The sequence below is a fragment of the Paroedura picta genome, chromosome 5, assembly GCF_049243985.1.
Source record: "Paroedura picta isolate Pp20150507F chromosome 5, Ppicta_v3.0, whole genome shotgun sequence".
In the NCBI taxonomy this organism is placed as follows: domain Eukaryota; kingdom Metazoa; phylum Chordata; class Lepidosauria; order Squamata; family Gekkonidae; genus Paroedura; species Paroedura picta.
Genome location: NC_135373.1, coordinates 120,926,770 through 120,942,069, shown reverse-complemented (window position 1 = coordinate 120,942,069; position 15,300 = coordinate 120,926,770).

The following is a 15,300-nucleotide window of genomic DNA, read 5'->3' as shown; positions in this document are numbered from 1 at the left end:
TGATTATATTATCATCCTTCCTGCACAGACAGTGGCGCTATAGAAAACGTTTTAAATAAGTCTGTCACATTATTTGCTTGGCAGGACATTCTGATTATCTTGCTAATGTGAATACAGAAGAGATAGAAAGAGGGAGGGAGAGAGAGAGAGATCTTGCTGGTATAGATAACTGGCAGGGGAGAAGCCATGAAGAATAAGGTTATGGTCTTCAGCCGTAGGCAGATAGCCCCATTGACCTGTATTCAAGTGGGAAGGAGACTTGGGTGCTTTGTCTTTCGTTGGGAGGTTCATAGGGTTTAGGCCAAGGGTCCCCAACATGGTGCCTGCGGGCGCATTGACATCCACAGAGACATTTCTCAGTGCCTCCCGAATGCTTTTGGAAAGGAAAAGGGACAAGGTGCGGCTGTTGGCCATTGGAGACGGGATTGGCTCTGTGGATTCTTTAGAATGGAAGCTTGCAGGCTCCGGGCCGCCCCTCCCTATTTGAGAAGAAGTAGAAGAGCTGGTTTTTCTACCCCACCTTTCACTATCCAGTCTCAAAGCGGCTTATGGTCACCTTCCCTTCCTCTCCCTGCAACTGACACCTTGTGAGGTATGTATGTATGTGTGTATTTATTTATTTTACTTATATACCACCCTCCCCGGAGGCTCAGGGCAGTTTACATAAAACAATACAAGAAGAAGAAGAAGAAGAAGAGTTGGTTCTTATATGCCGCTTTTCTCTACCCGAAGGAGTCTCAAAGCGGCTTACATTCGCCTTCCCTTTCCTCTCCCCACAACAGACACCCTGTGGGGCGGGTGAGGCTGAGAGAGCCCTGATATTACTGAAGAAGAAGAAGAGTTGGTTCTTCTATGCCGCATTTCTCTACCCGAAGGAGGCTCAAAGTGGCTTACAGTCGCCTTCCCATTCCTCTCCCCACAACAGACACCCTGTGAGGTGGGTGAGGCTGAGGGAGCCCTGATATTACAGCTTGGTCAGAACAGTTTTATCAGTGCCGTGGCAAGCCCAAGGTCACCCAGCTGGCTGCATGTGGGGGAGTGCAGAATCGAAACCAGCTCGCAAGATTAGAAGTCCGCACTCCATAATATATAGATAATCCATAATATATAGATAAACATAACATTAATACTATTAACACTGATAATTGTAACAATGGTAACAGTGTAAACAGGTCCAGGAGCAGAACGCATTGATGGATTTGTGGGAGGGAGCTGAGAGAGCTCTGAGAGAACTGTGAGTGGCCCAAGGTCACCCAGCTGGCTTCACATTGCAGGTGCAGGGATTGTAACCCAGTTACCAGATTTGTATCTCCTGCTTTTAACTGCTACACGCTGGCTCTCGCCAAATGTAATTTTTGAATTTGTAATGTAATTTGGAATTTAACTCTCTGTTCTCAGGACAATAATTTGCTTTTGCCCTGTATCTCCACAGTTATGATGGTTTTTCATTTAGACTGAGGAAGGGCGCCTGCACTCGGAAACTTACGCCTTGAATAAATCTTTGTTGGTCTTAAATGTGCTCTTGGACTCTAATTTTTTGTTGTACTACTTCAGACCAACACAGTGACCCACTTGAATCTCACCAAAACAGTTCCTGTGACCCATTCTTTGACATTGTCCACAAACCGTATAAAGGGCAACCGTTCTTTTGTTTAATGTCAAGACACCTCAATGTGGTCCAGTTAAAAGAACCTGTTAGGTAGGTCCAGGTAGGGGTTGCCAGACGAGGAAATAACGTGTGTGTGTGTTTATATATATACACATGGATTTGTCAAGGATACAGGATATTCTTGAGTAACACCAGCAAGAGCGAATCTTTGGCTGAAGTTCACATTTAACAACTTGGCTGCCACATTTTCAGGTTCCCCAGAAGAGTCAATTTTAGAGGGCTAGGCCCAGGCTCTCAGCCTCACCCACCTCACAGGGTCGGTGTCGTACGGAGAGGAAAGGGAAGGAGATTGTAAGCCGCTTTGAGACTCCTTCGGGTAGAGAAAAGTGGCATCTAAGAACCAACTCTTCTTAAAGGATTAGTGCCCACTCTAACATTTGACACATGTCAAACTTCATGTATATTTTGGCCCTGAGACTCACCTGGGTAGATGTTCTTTAGAGCCCAATGACTGAGTTTGTTCATGATTTCCTGTTCTGGAAAGGCAGCTGCATTCCAGGGATCTCATCGTGTTCATCAGAAGTTCCCAAGGATCTCAAATTTCAGGCCAGGGAGAGAAAGACCGGTTGGATGCCATAACAAATGTATCCCTTGTCCTAATGACGATAACTCCCTTGAATGCTCCAAGCACTTCATGTCCTCAAAAGCTCACACCTTGAATAGATCTTAGCTGGTCTCAAAGGTGCTGTTGGGCTCAATTTCTGTCTTCCCTTGCTTGTAATTCTTGCGGTAACTCTGCATATGTAGAGGCTGAAGTTGGAAGACAGAGGGAAAAGGGTGGATGGGAGGGAATGGGAGATAAAGAGGATTCTATCCAAAGTCCAAATAAGAAGTTTGTGGCTAGTTGCCAACCAGCCTGGACTAACAGTTGGGTCACTTTTAATAATCAGGTTTTATGCTTCTCTCCCTGCCTCCTCTCACCTGCCATTTTTACACATTTGGCCTTTATTAAAGGTGAGTGACAGTTGGTACGGGAGCGAGCCAGGGAGTGCATGTCCAGCTTCCTAAGAACACAAGAAGAGCCCTGCTGGATCAGACCAGATGTCCATGTAATCCAGCACCCTAAGAACATCAGAAGAGCCCTGCTGGGTCACACCAGGGGTCCATCTAGTCCAGCATCCTAAGAACATAAGGAGACCCTTGCTGGATCAGACCAGGGGTCCATCTAGTCCAGCTTCCTAAGAACACAAGAAGAGCCCTGCTGGATCAGACCAGGGGTCCATCTAGTCCAGCTTCCTAAGAACACAAGAAGAGCCCTGCTGGATCAGACCAGGGGTCCATCTAGTCCAGCTTCCTAAGAACATAAGGAGACCCTTGCTGGATCAGACCAGGGGTCCATCTAGTCCAGCTTCCTAAGAACACAAGAAGAGCCCTGCTGGGTCAGACCAGGGGTCCATCTAGTCCAGTATCCTAAGAACACAAGAAGAGCCCTGCTGGATCTGACCAGGGGTCCATCTAGTCCAGTATCCTAAGAACATCAGAAGAGCCCTGCTGGATCAGACCAGGGGTCCATCTAGTCCAGTATCCTAAGAACACAAGAAGAGCCCTGCTGGGTCAGACCAGGGGTCCATCTAGTCCAGTATCCTAACAACATCAGAAGAGCCCTGCTGGATCTGACCAGGGGTCCATCTAGTCCAGTATCCTAAGAACACAAGAAGAGCCCTGCTGGATCTGACCAGGGGTCCATCTAGTCCAGTATCCTAAGAACATCAGAAGAGCCCTGCTGGGTCAGACCAGGGGTCCATCTAGTCCAGTATCCTAAGAACACAAGAAGAGCCCTGCTGGATCAGACCAGGGGTCCATCTAGTCCAGTATCCTAAGAACACCAGAAGAGCCCTGCTGGATCTGACCAGTGGTCCATCTTGTCCAGTATCCTGGCTAACGCAGCAGCCAAACTGTTCTTCTGGAGGGCCAAGAGGCCAAGCCACGGCCACAAATTTTTTCAGTCTTTAAGGTGCTGCTGGAGGGATCCAGTCCATCAGACAGTGAAAGATGATCTCTCTGCCTATATGTTTTGTGTATTAGAGAAACCGCGCAGCAGAACAGAAATGTCACGTGACCTAACCAGAACAAAGGATATCCTTGGACGAGAATTTCCTCGGTGGAAGCAGTTCATGGGAAATCTTTGTGTCGAAACCTTTGACAGACCGCAAGGAAACCACTTGAATTCCGGCGAAACGAAGAGTAGACCTTTATTTCAGAAGAAGAATAACAGCCAGGAAAGAGCAACAGTATCCTGATGGTTACAGACACATTTTTCTCACCTCCCTGCGAACTCTGCCTGGGCCTAACAGCTTTCACGTGGATTTCATTCTATTTTAACAAAGAGATCGATGGACATCAGGATTCCAGCATAATCCTCAAAACTCGCAACAAAATGAGCAATAAAGGTAAAGGTAAAGGTCTCCCCTGTGGAAGCACCGAGTCATGTCTGACCCTTGGGGTGACGCCCTCCAGCGTTTTCATGGCAGACTCCATACGGGGTGGTTTGCCAGTGCCTTCCCCAGTCATTACTGTTTATCCCCCAGCAAGCTGGGTACTCATTTTACTGACCTCGGAAGGATGGAAGGCTGAGTCAACCTTGAGCCGGCTGCTGGGATTGAACTCACAGCCTCATGGGCAGAGCTTTCAGACGGCTGCCTTACCTCTCTGCACCACAAGAGGCTCTAAAATGAGCAATAGAAGACTGCAATAGAGGATCCCTTTTTTAATGGCAGAAGCACTTTACTGCATAAGAGCAGAGTCTCTTATGGGCTCAATTCAAATTCTGTAGGGAGGGGGCAAGCCAAAGCTTGCAGGGCTATGGTTGCCAAACTCCAGGTAGGGCCTGGAGATTGCCCAAAACTACAGCTGATCTCAGTTCCCCTTGGAGACAGTGGCCGCTCTGGGAGATGGACTATAGGGCATTGTTGAGGTCCCTGCCTGGCCAGGCTCCACACCCAAATCTCTGGGAATAACCCCATCCAGAGTTGGCAGCCCTAATCTGCACAAAGATGAATTATGCAATGTGCCTATTTTGCACAAGATGCCTTGTGTGGGCTTCGTTTGTCTTGAAATTCCCGCTGTTTTGCTCTCCAGTCAAGCCAGCGAGGGGACTGTAAGACCTCTGCTGGATCAGAACACCGAGTAACCTGTTTCCCACAAAAGCCAATCAGAGTCCAGCAGCACCTTAAAGGCTGACAAAATTTGTGGCAGGGCTCTTCTTATGTTCTTAGGATGCTGGACTGTTTGGACCACTGGTCAGATCCAGCAGGGCTCTTCTTATGTTCTCAGGATGCTGGACTAGATGGACCCCTGGTCTGATCCAGCAGGGCTCTTCTGATGTTCTTAGGATACTGGACTAGATGGACCCCTGGTCTGATCCAGCAGGGCTCTTCTGATGTTCTTAGGATGCTGGACTAGATGGACCCCTGGTCAGATCCAGCAGGGCTCTTCTGGTGTTCTTAGGAGGCTGGACTAGATGGACCCCTGGTCTGATCCAGCAGGGCTCTTCTTGTATTCTTAGGAAGCTGGACTAGATGGACGCCTGGTCTGATCCAGCAGGGCTCTTCTGATGTTCTTGGGATGCTGGACTAGATGGACCCCTGGTCTGACCCAGCAGGACTCTTCTGATATTTTCAGGATGCTGGACTAGATGGACCCCTGGTCTGACCCAGCAGGACTCTTCTGATGTTCTCAGGATGCTGGACTAGATGGACCCCTGGTCTGACCCAGCAGGGCTTTTCTGATGTTCTTCTCAGGGAAAGACCTCAGCCTCTATGCTCTGTTGTTGGCCCTTCAGTGTAAGTGGCTGGCCACTGTTTGTGACCAGATGCTGGACTGGATGATTGGTCTGACCCAGCAGGGCTCTTATGTTCTTAAACCATCTCTGCTCACCTTGTCTTGAAAATCTAGGGTTGGCTAGGACTTCATGACACGTTCCATTAAGAGACACTGTCCATTCTGCAGCATTTATTGTGAGAGCCAGTATGGTGTAGAAGAAGAGTTGGTTATTATGCCCAACTTTTCATTTCCCAAAGGAATCTCAAAGCGACTTACATTCGCCTTCCCTTCCTCTCCCTGCCACAGACACCCTGTGAGGGAGGTGAGGCTGAGAGACCTCTGACAGCACTGCTATGTGAGAACAGCTCGATCAGGACTGTGACTAGCCCAAGATCACCCAACTGGCTGCATATGGAGGAGCGGGGAATGAAACCCAGCTTGCCAAATTAGAAGTTGCCACTCTTATCCACTACAGGGGCCCCTAATCTGGAGAACCCACTTCTTTTTCCCCCACTTTTCCGTAGACAGCCAGCTGGGTGACCTTGGGCTAGTCACAGTCTTCTTAGAGCTGTTCTGGCAGAGTTCTCTCAGCCTCACCTACCTCACAGGGCATCTTTTGGGGGAAGAGGAAGGGGAAGGCAATTGTAAGGCACTTTGGTACTCCTCCAGGTTGTGAAAGCTGGGGTATAAAAAGCCAGCTTTTCTTCTCCTCTCCAAGAGGACACCTTTTTTCCAGTCTTTCTATTATACTGGACGACTGCGAAATCCGAGGACATGAAGCCACACTCCAGGCAAAGAGAGAGCAAGCACCACCCTTTCCTTTGGGACTCCTTCCCCACCCGGAGCGGCAGATGGTCTTTGCTTAACACACGGAACTGTTGTTCTGCTTAATGAAGGCGGCTCTGGAAAATATTTTGAGTGCCTCGATTGAAAAGCCCGACGCAGAGGAGTTCAAATTGTTCCCATTGTGACTGTAATTGCTGCCTGTATTTAGCTTAGCTACTAAGCGACCATTCTCATCTCGTGACACCTGCCAAGATCCTGCCACACGGCTGGTCGAGACCACGGGGCCACTGATGCTGCCGTTTTGGCCTCCCCCTGCTGTTATAGAATCATAGAACCATAGAGTTGGAAGGGGCCACACAGGCCATCTAGTCCAACCCCCTGCTCAACGCAGGATCAGCCCAAAGCATCCTAAAGCATCCAAGAAAAGTGTGTATCCAACCTTTGCTTGAAGACTGCCAGTGAGGGGGAGCTCACCACCTCCTTAGGCAGCCTATTCCACTGCTGAACTACTCTGACTGTGAACAATTTTTCCCTGATATCTAGCCTATATCGTTGTACTTGAAGTTTAAACCCATTACTGCGCGTCCTCTCCTCTGCAGCCAACGGAATTACACTCCACCCCAGATCCCACCCATTCCTGCTTCACCCCCAACGCCTCCATCCAGGTATTTCCCAACCCAGAGCTGGCAACTCCAGCTTAATCCCTTCCTAACAGAAGTTCGTGCCTCAGTCACGTGTGTGCAATACAAATGCAGAATATGCACTGGCCAAATGCTCTCCCCAAAACATCTCTGTCCTGCTGTCCTTCCCCACCAACAGTGGGAGGAGAATTTCAGGGCAGTGAAAGCCTCAGGTGTGAAAATGCTCTTGGAAGCCAAAAGATGAGTCAAACTCCCTCGCTCCTAAACCCCTCCCAAGAAGAAAGGGCCATCTCAGGCTGAGGAAGGGCTGGGCTATCTGGAATGCAGTGAGAAAGTTTGTGCCCTGAAATCAGCTCTTCCCCATCACGCTGCACTGTGGGAAGCTTTTGGTGGTGGCTGTTGCAAGAATTGCATAAACCTTTGGTACCTGCCAGTAAACCTGGCAGCCAAACTGCAATGAATCACCACCCCAGGCCACCATGCCTATCCAAACCTGCGGACATCTAGGTTTATCAACCTCCAGCTGTGGCTTGGAGAACTCCTGGAATGACAATTAATTGCCAGACGACAGTCATGCCTTCCCCTGGAGAAAAATTTGGCGACTTTGGGATTGTAATGGCATCATCGTCTCCCCAGACTTCACCCCCAAGTCTACTGGGTTAAATGTGTTTTTTTTAAATGCCTTGGAAGCACAGAAGCTTCATGCGGTATCCCCGATCTTCTGTGTTGCCCAGTTAAAGGAGAGTGCTGTTTAAATAAATGGCAAAGATGATCTAGCTCCAGTGGTAACAAGAGAAAGAAATTTTACTTCCAAAAACAGAAGGATGTCTTACATTATTTATTTATTAGACTTATAGACCACCACTCTTGGCCCAGCCATCTCGTGGCAGTTTATAAAATAGATCTAACACCCCCCCCCCCCCCTTACAGATGGGAGACCTCCAAGGAAGGCTCTGCGGAGGGAGGCAGTGGCAAACCACCTCTGCTTCTGGTGTGTATCCTTGCCAATGCAGAGCTGGGAAACTCCTGAAGATTTAGGAATGGTACCCAGGGAGGTCCAAGGCCACAGACCCTATCCTTCAAAGCCATCTCCCCTGTAGTCTGGATCTCCAGGCCCCACCTGGTGGTTGGGAACCTTAGCTGCTGTGTGTGTAAGTGCGGAATGAAGGTACTCTGAATCCTGAATCCTTGAAGTGCGGAAACTGTGTGTCGTTCGCAGAACGGTTATCTTACAGAGCCATTCAACCAGCTCTGCCTTCAAGGATGAAGAAAGCACCACTTTTAAAACATCATTGGATCATTGCAGAAAGCCCCTCTAGTCTGCTTGGTGTCGCGGTTTACAGTGGCAGCTTCTAATCTGGAGAGCCGGGTTTGATTCCCTGCTCCCCCACATGCAGCCAGGCGGGTGACCTTGGGCAAGTCCAGTCCAGTTAGAGCTGTTTTCACAGAACGGTTCTGTCAGAGCTCTCTCGGCCTTACACACTTGACAGGGCGCCTGTAGTGAGGAGAGGTAGGGAAAGTGAAAAGCAGGGTATAAAAACCAATTCTTCCTCTAGTCCAGTTTTCAGTAGCCTACAGGGAGCAACTGGGTGCCCCTGAAAGCTGCTTTTGTCATGTTTTCGTCCCAATCCTAAAATTGTTTTTATATCCCTTTCAGCTTGAAACAGAAAACAGACTATGGGAGTCTGAAGCAACCTCTGACTGATGATCCATACACACCCAGGGTTTCGGGGCGCAGCACGTTCAAAAGGCTTTCCCTCCCCCACTTGTTTGGTTTTTTTCTCTCGTAGAAGATTGTTAGCATAAGTTTTGCAAATGTGTTTGCTGTGGGCAGCAAAGGCGGTTCCCCAACGCAAGGTGTATGTTTTTGGGAGATGAGTGTACTGCAAAGGAGTCGCCCTCTGATTATTGACAATCTCATTACAGTGCTCTGTTATTATTAGAATCATAGAGTTGCAAGGTACCCCAGGATCATCTAGTCCAACCCCCTACACAATTTTTTTTTAAAAAATTCATCCTTCCTCACAGATGTCTCCAAGGTGGTGCCCATGGGCACCAGGGCACCCACTGACACCTGCCCTGGCACCCACTGGGTGTTTTTAGAAAATGGGTGGGGCTTTTGCCAACAAGCCTTTTGATTGGCCGTTGGAGATTTGATTGGCTTTGATGATTTGTTAAAAAGGTGCTTCAGTAAAGCTGCCAGAACAGCACAAGGATCTTCACTGTGGGACTGAATGTAGGTTGTAGCTAATAAGTTTGAGGTTTGGTAGGCACAGACTAGACATTCTAAGTAGAAGAAGAAGAAGAAGAAGAGTTGGTTCTTATATGCCGCTTTTCCCTACCCGAAGGAGGCTCAAAGCGGCTTACAGTCGCCTTCCCTTTCCTCTCCCCACAACAGACACCCTGTGGGGTGGGTGAGGCTGAGAGAGCCCTGATATCACTGCCCGGTCAGAACAGTTTTATCAGTGCCGTGGCGAGCCCAAGGTCACCCAGCTGGCTGCATGTGGGGGAGCGCAGAATCGAACCCGGCTTGCCAGATTAGAAGTCCGCACTCCTAACCACTACACCAAACTGGCTCTCAAGTAACTGACAGCTCTTTATTCAGAAAAACTCCAAACACTGAATGTAGAAACAAGCCACGCTTATATATAGTATTGCTGGCCCGCCAAAGAACCTGATTAGTCCTAAGGGGCAGCAGTTCATTGGTCCATAAGTTCCTGTCATAAGAGCCACTGATTGGCTGCGTTAGAATCCTTCATTTACATGTGAGACAGTTGCAGAAATATTGAGTCTACTTACAATAACAGTGGCGGCAGCCATTTTGCAGCTGGCTCCGCCTCCTGCCATGCAGCCGCCACCATTTTGTGGCTGTGGCTACTGCATCTGCGCTTGCCGGCTCAGAAAAGCTGGAGACCCCAGCTATAAGCACCTCCGGTCAGCACACGTGATCTTTCTTCAGTGCCCATTTTATCTTCACAACAACCTTGCAAAGTAGGCCGGCTGTGAGGAACCGGTTGGCCTCAGGTCATTCAGGTTATAGTTATTCACACATAAAGAGGAGTTAAGGGATCCAACTTTTTAAAAAGGGCGAATGGAGGACACAGGTGCAGAGAACAAAAACTTCACACCTTAACCTGCGCAGAACTGAGCCGGGAGGCTTCCTACCAGGCTGAAATTTGGAAACTACAGTCTCTTCCAACCATGACGATTCCATGATGATGGAGTAGAAGTCCCCAAACCTTTTTCAGTTTTTGGGTACACTTGGGATTCTGACACAGTGCTGAACGCAGCTACAAAATGGCTGCCACAAAATGGCTGACGCAGAAGGCGGAGCAAGCCACAAAATGGCTGCCCCAGCTTATCTTCACTCACTCAGTGAAGATCCTTGCACTGTAGTGGTAGCTCCTCCCATAGCCATTGCTGTGTCTGTAGACCTGTGGAGGACCGAGCTTAGGGTCCGAGGCAGGATCCTAGCTTACAATGTAATTGACCAATGCGCAGCTAGATCCCCTCTGCCGGATCCAGTCGGTTTAAACTGAAACTGACCAATAGCACCCATTGGCAGGATGATCCATTGTTTGCGTGTGTACATAAATTGGGAGTTTCGAGCAGTTTGTTGGTTCAGTTCAGTGCTTCCTGTGCCATGCTGGGGCCACGACAAAAAGCTCAAATCACGCCCAGCCTCCGTGTCCACCTCTGAACCTACGGATTGAACAGCCTCGTTTGTCGAAATCTGCACAGCCAATCAAATCTCCAAAGGCCAGTCAGAAGGTTTGCTAGGCAAAGACCCCCACCTGGTCTTGATGGGCTCCAGGAAACGTGTCAGGGGGCACATGGGCACCACGTCGGGGGTCCCTGTATTAGAGGGACAAATCCATTCCACTGTGGTCCGATTCTGCCTGTAGCCTTTGTGAGAGCTGACCGGGCTTTACAAAGCAGGTGGGTAGAAAGAGGCTTAATTATTTTTAAAGTGTTGGAGCAGCAATATGCTTTTCTGCAAAAACCTCCCCCCCCTTCCCCCAAATCAATACAGAAATGAAATTAACGCTACCTTTATCCTCCCTGCAGACTCGCCGGAGTGATCTGACATTTGCATTTTCGCAGTCAGCAAAGAGAAAAATCAAATTAAGAGACGAATGACTCAAACCGTTCTCCAGAAAGGGTGCTGCAAAAATATATTGGAGGGAGAAGAAGAATAAATTCATTACACTTCCTCTCACCCCCCCCCCTTGCATCTTTTGAACATTTAAACCTCAACCTGCATATTTCCGCCCCCTTGGAGGAGAATTGCACCCCCTCCACACACACACACACACACACACCTTAGGTCCAACAAACAGCATTTAAAATGAACACAATTTGATGTTATTCCTATTGCATGAATGGAAACATGGTTACCAGGTTGGTTGGTTGACTCAGTGGAAACAAGCTTTACCAACAGAATATCCACCTGTTTTAAGGATCATGAGTACTTCAAAGGGTCACCAACCTCCAGACTGATCTCCAGGCTAAAGAGGTCGGACCCCCTAGAGCAGGGGTAGTCACCCTGTGGTCCTCCAGATGTTCATGGACTACAATTCCCATGAGCTCATGGGAATCGTGGTCCATGGACATCTGGAGGACCACAGGTTGACTACCCCTGCCCTAGAGAAATGGCTGCTATTGAGTGAGGCATCTATAGCATTTTACTTAGGGTTGACAGCTCTGGGTTTGGAAATACCTGGAGACTTTGGGGCTGGGGCTGGGAGGGGGCGGGATTTGGGATGGGGAGAGACCTCAGTGGAGTATAATGTTGTGGGATCTACCTCAAAGCAGCCATTTCCTCCAGGGGAACTGGTCTCTGTCACCCGGAAATGAGCTGTAAAACTGGGGGATCCCCAGGTCTCACCTGGGGACTGGCATCCCTAGTTATATGTCACAGAGGTCCCGCCCCTCCTTCTCCAGGGTCCACCCCAAACCTCCAGGAATTTCCCAATCTGAAGTCTGCAGTAGATCATCTTGCAAGTGGTTGGGGCTCAAACCATTGTGTTTGGGGAGGGAAGCAGCAGAGGAGCGGGAATAAATCCAAGAGGCAAATCTCTGCCAAGAAAAGTTAGGGCATCTGGAGCTTCTGCTGAGGGAAGTTAGAGCTTCCCCTTTAAGGGAAGCCTTCCAACCTGGGGATGAGGAAGCTTTTGAACTGACACCCTGGCCAATCAGGGCTTTTCTACAGGCTCTGCAGCAAGTTATTTCAGGGAAAGCAGATAGCTGCACACTAACAATATTTTTCAAATATCAAGGGTTATATCCACTCCAGGATATCGCGGGGGAAAGGTAGGGGAGAGCTCCTCTCCTGGTCCAGATTTCCTTAGTTTCGAAGGTGCTCCTGGACCCTTGTACTTTTCTACTGCTGCAGACAGACTAACAGGGCTGCCCATCAAGTTCTATCCACACCGCACTGGTCTGTTTTCACCACCCATCCATCCTGGCCCTCAATTACTGTCGAGTCAGCAAGGCCTTGTGATATCGTACAGCTCTGTTTTAGTCACGGTTTCACGCCAGGAATAGAAACCCAAAGAGTTGGTTCTTAAAAATAAATAAATAAAAAGTACTTTGAGTAGCCACTTTGAGTAGGAGGTGAGACCTCTGACTCATCCGGGAAGGATATTTGGTTAGCTGAGTTTGATCAGCAGATCTAATAGATGGGACATCTCCCAGAGAGATTTTATTAGGCGCCTTCCCCCTCCCGCCGCCGCATCCTTCACAGCTTTAATTTTATAAGCCTACAGAATCCCCATCATCAAAGAGGAATAACATATGGAGAAAATGTGATGTTAAAAGATCAGAACGGTATTAATTAGCCTTCTCTTCACCAACCATATTGGCACCATGCTGTGCAGATTGGAAGAGAACGGGGAGGGGGAAAAAGGCCTGAAATATGGTCGCTGTAGGCGTTTCACGGAGCATTCTAGAATGATGAGGAACTATAACGTCTAAGCGCAATCCCTCTAATTTGTTTGCTTCATTTATACCACACTTTCTCCCCAGCTGCGATTCAAAGCGGGTCACAAGATTTCTCCCTTCTTCCTTTTAGGACTCCAAATTTTGTTCTGTCAAATGACAAGTAAGTTTAAAGCTTATCGGAAGGGCTTGAATACGCGGATACATGAAATGCAGAAGAGATCAATCAAAACATGAGGTTTTTAATACGGCCACTTCTTTTTCCCCTCCTGAAGGGGGCAAGGAAAATAACGCAGCCCTGGCTAAGCCGAAGGAAACCACTGCAGTAGCCGACAGGAAGTAAACAGGAGAGAAGGAAATGAAGAACTCCTGTTTTGGCTTCCTTTATTGGCCCCAAAAAGGGAGACAAAGTAGGACTTCACTGCTTCTTTTACTCATCAGGCATCTTTGTGCCTTTTACCCATTGGCTAGAATGGTGGAAAGTGAAGGCAAGTGAAGGCAGAATTCTCCCAGCATCCCCCGTTACACTGTATCTCCTTCCTGGCCACTGGAAGGGGAGCGGGGGGAATAAAGTGGTCAGATCCAGGTTGGGAAACGCTTAGAAATTTGGGGACGGAGCCAGGGGAGGGGGCAGGGACCTCAATGGAGTACATCATCATCGAGTCCAGCCTCTGAAACATCCATCAAAATTGTTTGTATGTGGCCCTAGACCAGGGGTGACCAAACTGTGGCTCACCAGATACGCATGGATTACAATCATCGCGATCCCCTGACACCATGGCCAATTGGCAGGGGCTCATGGGAGATGTAGTCCATGAGCATCTGGAGAGCTACAGTTTGGTCACCACTGCCATTACACCATAGAGTCCACCCACCAAAATAAAAGTCAGCCAAAATGTATTGCACAAGGCCATAGGCTATTACAATTTCCTGATCCCTGGCAACAGCCCTGAAAGAAAAAAGGTTACAAAGAAGAAGAACAAGAAGAAGAACAACAAGAAGAAGAAGAGTTGGTTCTTATATGCTGCTTTTCTTTATAAGAAGGAATCATAGAATCATAGAGTTGGAAGGGGCCATAGAGGCCATCTAGTCCAACCCCCTGCTCAACGCAGGATCAGCCCTAAGCATCCTAAAGCATCCAAGAAAAGTGTGCATCCAGCCTTTGCTTGAAGACTGCCAGTGAGGGGGAGCTCACCACCTCCTTAGGCAGCCTATTCCACTGCTTAACTACTCTGACTGTGAAAAATATTTTCCTGATATCAAGCCTATATAGTTGTACTTGTAGTTTAAACCCATTACCGCGTGTCCTCTCCTCTGCAGCCAGCGGAAACAGCATCCTGCCCTCCTCCAAGTGTCAACCTTTCAAATACTTAAAGAGGGCTATCATGTCCCCTCTCAACTTCCTTTTCTCCAGGCTGAACATTCCCAAATCCCTCAACCTATCTTCGTAGGGCTCGGTCCCTTGGAGTCTCAAAGTGGCTTGCAGTCACCTTCCCTTTCCTCTCCTCACAACAGACACCCTGTGGGGTGAGTGAGGCTGAGAGAGCCCTGATATCACTGCTCGGTCAGAACAGTTTTATCAGTGCCGTGGCGAGCCCAAGGTCACCCAGCTGGCAGCATGTGGGGGAGCGCAGAATCAAACCTGGCTCGCCAGATTAGAAGTCCGCATTCCTAACCACGACACCAAGCTGTACGGAGGACTCCTGGGTTACATAATTCATTGCTTTATTGGACTGTTACCAATTTTTGTACTTCCCTAAATTAAGGAAGCTTCATTTGGCAAAGAGCAACGCCTTTTGATTGAGGTTCACGTTAGTGGCCATATGAAAAGAGGTTTTAGTTTTTTCTACTAGCCCCCTATTTCTTACCTAGAGGTTTCCTTAAAAAACAAAACAAACAAACAAAAAAAGACCTGGGTGGTAGACATCAAAAGCCCTGAACCAGCCCTCTTTTCTTGTGGTCTCATAAAACATTTCCCCCTAGATTTTTCCATCCGCGACTCTGTTTTTCCCCAAAGAAAACAACAGCAATCCCTCCGTAAAGCATTTCCACCGACTTTCCATCCTGTGGCATAACAGTGAAAAAACTGGGTAGATGAGGTTTGCTTGCAGGTGGGAAAGAGAAAGCGAGGTTTTAAAAAAGGAAGAGGGCCGTTCCCATTTAAGGGGCCAAAAGACGTAAGGGAGCTTCTTACTCATTCGGCTCAACGGTGGAGAGGAGAGATCTGGAGGATTTGCAGTTGTGTGGCGAGAGATTTATTGTCAGTTGTAGGCTAAAGTGCATTTCAAAGCAAAGGAAGGGGAAATGATTCATTCCGCAGCGAAGGAAATCTTCCATTTGATATTTATTAAAAAGGAGGAGCTGGGGGGGGGGGGGAGAAAAATATCGTCAACAACATTGTCAGGTTAATAGACATACACACACACACATATTTCGGCTAGCACCTTCTGCCATCAAGCTGTGCGGCTTGAGAGTACTGCTAAGAGAGAAATGTCCATCTCC